Source organism: Eubalaena glacialis, chromosome 4 (genome assembly GCF_028564815.1).
Source record: "Eubalaena glacialis isolate mEubGla1 chromosome 4, mEubGla1.1.hap2.+ XY, whole genome shotgun sequence".
NCBI lineage: Eukaryota > Metazoa > Chordata > Mammalia > Artiodactyla > Balaenidae > Eubalaena > Eubalaena glacialis.
The window spans coordinates 66,613,530-66,619,529 of NC_083719.1; the positions used below are offsets into that span (position 1 = coordinate 66,613,530).

Here is a 6,000-nt window from a genome sequence, read left to right on the forward strand (position 1 = left end):
CTTTCCAGCAATATGTGAACAAATCTCCATGCAGCCATTTAACTTGATCCTGGAGATCAAGAAATTATTGCATGAAATTTGCAGATACAGCCATGTTACAGCATTCACAGTAGTCACTGATATGTTTTATCATGTGTCCTGAGAATGTTTATGTATGTGAATATGTGAATTTTTGAAGTGAATGTCGAGATTAAATAAAATACCCAACTTACTGCTTCAAAGAGGATGTAGCAGAAAAAATATGAAAATAATGTGCTCCGAATTTTCATAACCCTTAAAAATTTACTAAGATTTAGGGTACAGATTTAAAAGTACACATTTATTCATTTGTGCACTCACTTTTACATTCATTCAACAGATATTTTTTTGAGCAGGAACTATACTCCAGGAACTATTCTATTTAATTTCTTAGATTCATTTCAGACTTTATTATGTTGTTCTGACAATAGCACAAGGCTCTTCTGGTTTTTAGAAATTACTCCCGACAAATGAAAATTTTCAGCTTTCCAGAAATAAATTGAGAACATCCTACACCTATACTGACACACTGAAAATACATATGATCGGCCTCAGGATTAAAGACGTTTCAGAGTAAAGCAAGCTGTGTTGGCAGCTAGAAATAGCCTGTGAGTTCAGAATGGAAATAAATGTTTGGGGCTAGGGAGGAAGATTTGTATCTAAGCAACAAGTAGTTTGTAATAATTCTGTGATAAATAAGGACCTTCGTCTTGAATACATTGCTTCAAATATTTCTTTTAAACTCATGTCTTCTGCCATATTGTAAGGAGATTTACAGTGTACTGACATGGTGCCAAACAATGTTTTGGCTGAACTTTCTGTTCTTATGTCTCCCAGTTCATTGTTTGGGAGTTGGGAACTGAATACTTATGCTCCAAGTGGATGGCAGAGCCCCCTGCATATCCTGAAAGCCACTGAAAGGTCCTGAGTTGACCCTGCAGAGGGTGCCTTCAGGGGGAGGAGTCATTATCAGACCACAGGCACTAGAGGCAGATTAGGTGTGGTAGAAAGTAGATCTGCCTGAAATCAGAAGGCGTAGGGTCAGGCCCCAGCACCTCCATCTACCATCTATGAGGCTTCTTGAGACTTGGTCCCTATGGGACTCAGTTTGCTCACACAGTGTTGCTGGCTCCTAACTGTACCTAACTGGTGTTTAGGATTTGGTGATGTCCGATAAACCATGAAGAGATTATTCTTAGGAATCAAGTTTTACGAATACATTTCTACGGGGAATTTTGGTTTAGCTGAAAACTAAGGCAAAGGTTTTTTCTTTGTTTTTTCCAGGTGAGGAAGTGAGAGGACAGGGACCTACCCCATCCATGTCTACCCCATGAGGCATAAGCTGAAGGCTCTATTTTTATTAGAGACTCTGACATCAAGGCTTATGCAGTGCTGTGCTTTAGGGACAAAACAAGCCCATAGTTAGGGGGAGAAAAGCAGAGAAAGTTGAGTGGCTGCAGGCCAGGCAGCAGTGGGAATGTTGAGACACGTCAAAAGAACCAGAGGCAACTTTGGGAGCTAGGGATGTTGTGAGGCCCTCTGAGCACAGACAGAGGCAGGAGTCAGACAATTTTAGTTATTTCAGCCAATGTGATTCCTTCTGAAGCTGTTCTAGTGAAAAGGGCAGGAGAGGAGGCCACTGGTAGCAGAAGAGTCCTTCTTACTGTGAAAGCTTATTCCAAACCATGACAGAAGAGCTCTCTGTGTTAAAAGGGGGAGAACCAGGAGCTGCCTGCTCAGCACACCAGGTATCTATATATATTATTTTACAGCTCCTCCAAGTGGTTCCGATTTGCAGCCAAGGCTGGAACCAGTGTCTTAGAGTAGTGCTTCTCAAACTTGAATGTGCCTGCAAATCACCTGGGGACTTTGTTAAAATGCAGATTCTGCTTCGGAAGGTCCAAGATGGGTCTGGGGTTCTAACAAGCTCCTAAGTGATGTTGATTTTGCTGGAAGATAAAACACACTTTTAATAGTAAGAGCTTGGAGTGCTGGTTCTCATACTTCAGCGGGCATCAAAGTTTGCCAGAGTCCTTATTAAAACACAGATAGTTGTGCCCAGCTCCCAGTTTCCAATTCAGTTGATCCAGGGTAGGGCCTGATAATTTGCATTCCTAATAAGTTCACAGGCAACGTAGCTCTGGACATGATCATGTACGGCAGTGGTTCTCAAACCTGCCATAGCTGGGAAACTTACAAAGCATACTCAGGCGAGGCCCTCCACCCCTCCCAAGCCTCCCCACCTCCCCAAACCCTGCTCTCACAGAATCTGTTCTAAAGCCCCCTGGGTGATCCTAACGTGCCCTCAGGTTGGAGAACCGTTGATAGAAGGCTTCATGGGTCACATGAAGGCTTCAGATTTTATTCTAAATATAATACCATGTACTAGTTGGCTCTGCTTTTAGAAATAATTTGTGACTGGGTATAAAGGTGTTTGAAGGCAGATCACTGATGAAATCCTGACAACTGAACTACATGCCTTTATCTCGAAAGGTGAATGAGTAATCTCTATGAGGCAGACACTATCTTCACTATCTCTTTTATTACAAATAAGGGAGACTCAGAAAGGTTAATCAGGCGACTCTTTAATTCCTGTGGAGATATATATTAAAAGGTACACAAATTGGTTAATTTTGAAATCTACTCATGCCAAACTGGCTCAGTAGATTTACTCCCACTTTCTGTTAACTTTGGTCTGTTCCATTATGTGTTATGTGGCCGAAGCTAATTACTGGGAGCCTGTAATTTGAAGTGACAGGTAATTGAAACTTGGGTTCTGTAGGAATATCTGTGTAATGCATAATACATTATTAAACACGAATTATTTGAAGCACAAGTGAAGCCAGTTGAAGTCATCTCCAGCAGTTGGTGGTTCATAATAAAATTGAAACTACAAATAATTAGCATGGATCCGAAAAAGCTCATTTCAAGTTGGCCTGCAAAAATTATTTTTCATCATTTGATATTAATTATGACATGCTAATTTGTCTAATTTTATTTGGCCCATCTACATTCACCTCACGTACTCAGAATGAAAAGCAGAACAAAGCTCTAAATCCAAGAAAGAAAGAAAATGATCTATCCCACACTTCTATTAATATTTAATCTTCTTTACTGGATTAATACTCTGAGGTTGCCAACACAAACCTCGGTGGAAATGGTGATTCTTTTGAAAGAATATGAAATCAGATTTTAGCTTCAAATGGAAGATTATCTTATAAAATTTGATCACTTGATTTTTTTCTAAATGGAGAAAAGCCTCATTAGAACAATGGGATGTGTATCACCAGTAGTTTATATATTACACAGTAAATATAATAAATATGTAACATATAAATAATATATAACATAATATATAATAAATAGGTACATATAATATAAAATACCTAGCTCTATATGTATCTATATAATTTCCTTCCTGGTCTTTGCTTCTGAAATTGTCCATCTGAAGCTTTGGATCCTGCAGTAGCATCACTTATAATGATGCTTGTAAAAGAGTAGACAAAATGTGCAGATTTCAAAAAGTATAGTCAAAGTAATAGCTATTGATGAACGTACCACTGTGAACTGCAGAAAAGCCTCCAGAATCATGCAGTGTGCATTTCTCCAGTACAAATAATGCCATACTGCTATGAAAATAACAGCTCTGATTTCCTCTGCCATCTATCTGCAACTTGGGGCATTGGCAGTAAAATCCACTTCTAGCCCATTTTACCATCTTTGTGGGAGCTTTAAAACCCTAACCATCAGTATTTAGTTTTCTACAAGAGCAGCAATCTCTAAGGCTAGTTATCTTTGTAATGAAAACAAACTTACCATAGGTGTAAATATTTATAGTTATAAATATAGCTAGAAACTACAGACCTTTCTGACCCCAGGTCTTTCTTGTTGGCGATCCATAAATAAATAAATAAATAACAAAATCTCTTCCTAGTCCAATCCTTACAAAAAAAAGGCAAGATTTTCCTAAGGTCCTCTGGCCACGGAAGACACAACGGCTGTGTGTTATGCCAGGTACATTTGATGCAGTTGATCAGTCATTTAAACTCCTCCTGTAAACACTTCATTCACTTGACTTCCAGGAATCGTATTAACTTGGTTTTCTACTCCTTGGGCATCTCTCTTGCTGGTCACTCCACATCTTTTCTATTTATACTCTTTCTCTTGTTGATCTCATCCAGTCTTGTGACGGTAAAGGCCATATATGTTTATGACTCAGCCTGGATATTTCCCTTGAATTCCAGACTTATATGGCCAATTGCCTACCCTACATCTCCACTTAAATGTCAACAGATATCTCAAATTTAACATGTCCAAATACAAATCTCTGTTCTTCCCTCCTACGTCATCCAAGGAAGAAACAGAGCACTGTGAGGAAGAATAACAGAGGGGGGAGGGTATTTACTTTTGATGGAATGGGAAGACCACCCTAAGGAGATGACATTTAAGCTGAGGGGATTTCTGAAGGATGAGAAAAAAACCAGGAAAGCAAAATATAAATCTGGGGTGGGGAGGGCATTTCAGGGAAAGAAAATCTTATGTGAAGACCCTGAAGGAGTAAAGAACATGGCATATTTGAGAAACCAAAGGAAAGCCCATGTGACTGAAGTGAGAGATTGGCAGTTATTTCCTGTAGGTTCTACAGTATCTGTAATCGTTAAGAGAGGCGTCTTAGAGCTGGATTCCTGAGGTCAAATCCATTTTTCGCCTCTTAACAGCTTGTAACATTTGACAAGTTACTTTACTCTGTGCCTTAGTTTCCTCATCTCCTAAAATGGGGATATTTATAGTGCCTACCCTATGTGGTAGTTGTGTTATCAATGAGCCATTGCATGAAAGTACTTAGAACAGCATCTGCAATGTAGCATATATTTTAGTATAAATGGGAACATCTATTTTGAATTCAATTACTTCTCCCCACATCTAGAACTGCCACTCTGGTCCACCATCATTTCTGGCCCTCCTCCTAAAACTGCCTTCCATTTGGTCTCTAGGTATTTACTCTTAACCCAATACAATCCATTCTCCAACAGAAGTCGCGGTGATTTTTTTTAAGGGGAGTCTGTGTCTTTATTGGCCCGCAGGCTGCGTGAGGGGGATGAAGCGGGAGGAGTGGGGGGCCCTGATGCCAGGCAGCCGTGTTTCACGGGCTTGTAGGTGATGGAGAACTCGCCTAGGTAGAAGCGGATCATCTCAGGGTTGATTTCCACCTGGCTGAAGGTCTGGCCATTGTGAACCCACCATGCTGCCCCGCATCTCGGGCGAGATAATCACCTCGAGCAGGGGCGTCTTCTCCACCTGGGGCTTCTCCGTGGGCGGTGCCTCCTCCCCGGCCTGCGCAGGCGCTGCAGCAGCAAGTGCGGCTTCCTCCGCAGGCCAGGTCTCAGCGGCGCGCGCTGTGCAGCTGCATCCGCCGCTCCGAGGACGGATGTCCGGCAACTGGTCGAGGTCCACGCCGAGGCAGGTGAACTTGTAGTAGGTCCGCTTCTTCTTCGGTTCCACTTCGGCCATTTTGTTGGTGTTGCGATAAGCCAGGGTGAATTATTTTTTATAGAAATGTAATCATGTCGCTTACCTGCTCAAAACTTTCCTAGATTTAAAGCAGATTCATTGAGAATAAAATATGAAGGTTTTCCATGGCCCTCAAGGCTTTCCATACTCTGACTCTTCCCTGCCATCCTAGACTCATTTTCTGCCAGGTTCCCTTCACTCTCTCTGTTTTCTGTCTTGTTCTCATTCTCATCTCCTGGCCTTTATATGTCATGTTTTCTGTATCTAGAATGTTCTTTCTCTAGCTCTCCACGCCTTGTTTTTCAGGTCTCTGCTCAAATGTCCTCTTAAAAATGACTTTCCTGATTATCACGTCTACGCAGGCACATGCTTTGTCCTCGGTCCCTATGAAGCATTTACTATTTTATCTTTTACTTTATACTCTTCATCAGCTGAAATTTTATTACTTATTTCGTTGTTACTTGTTTCTTG

The 6,000-nt window shown here is 41.0% G+C and overlaps 1 pseudogene; it reads right to left on the reverse strand.

The window, feature by feature from the left end:
- Positions 1–5,088: 5,088 nt before the first annotated feature.
- Positions 5,089–5,529, reverse strand: LOC133090530 (small ribosomal subunit protein uS19-like; annotated as a pseudogene).
- Positions 5,530–6,000: the final 471 nt, after the last annotated feature.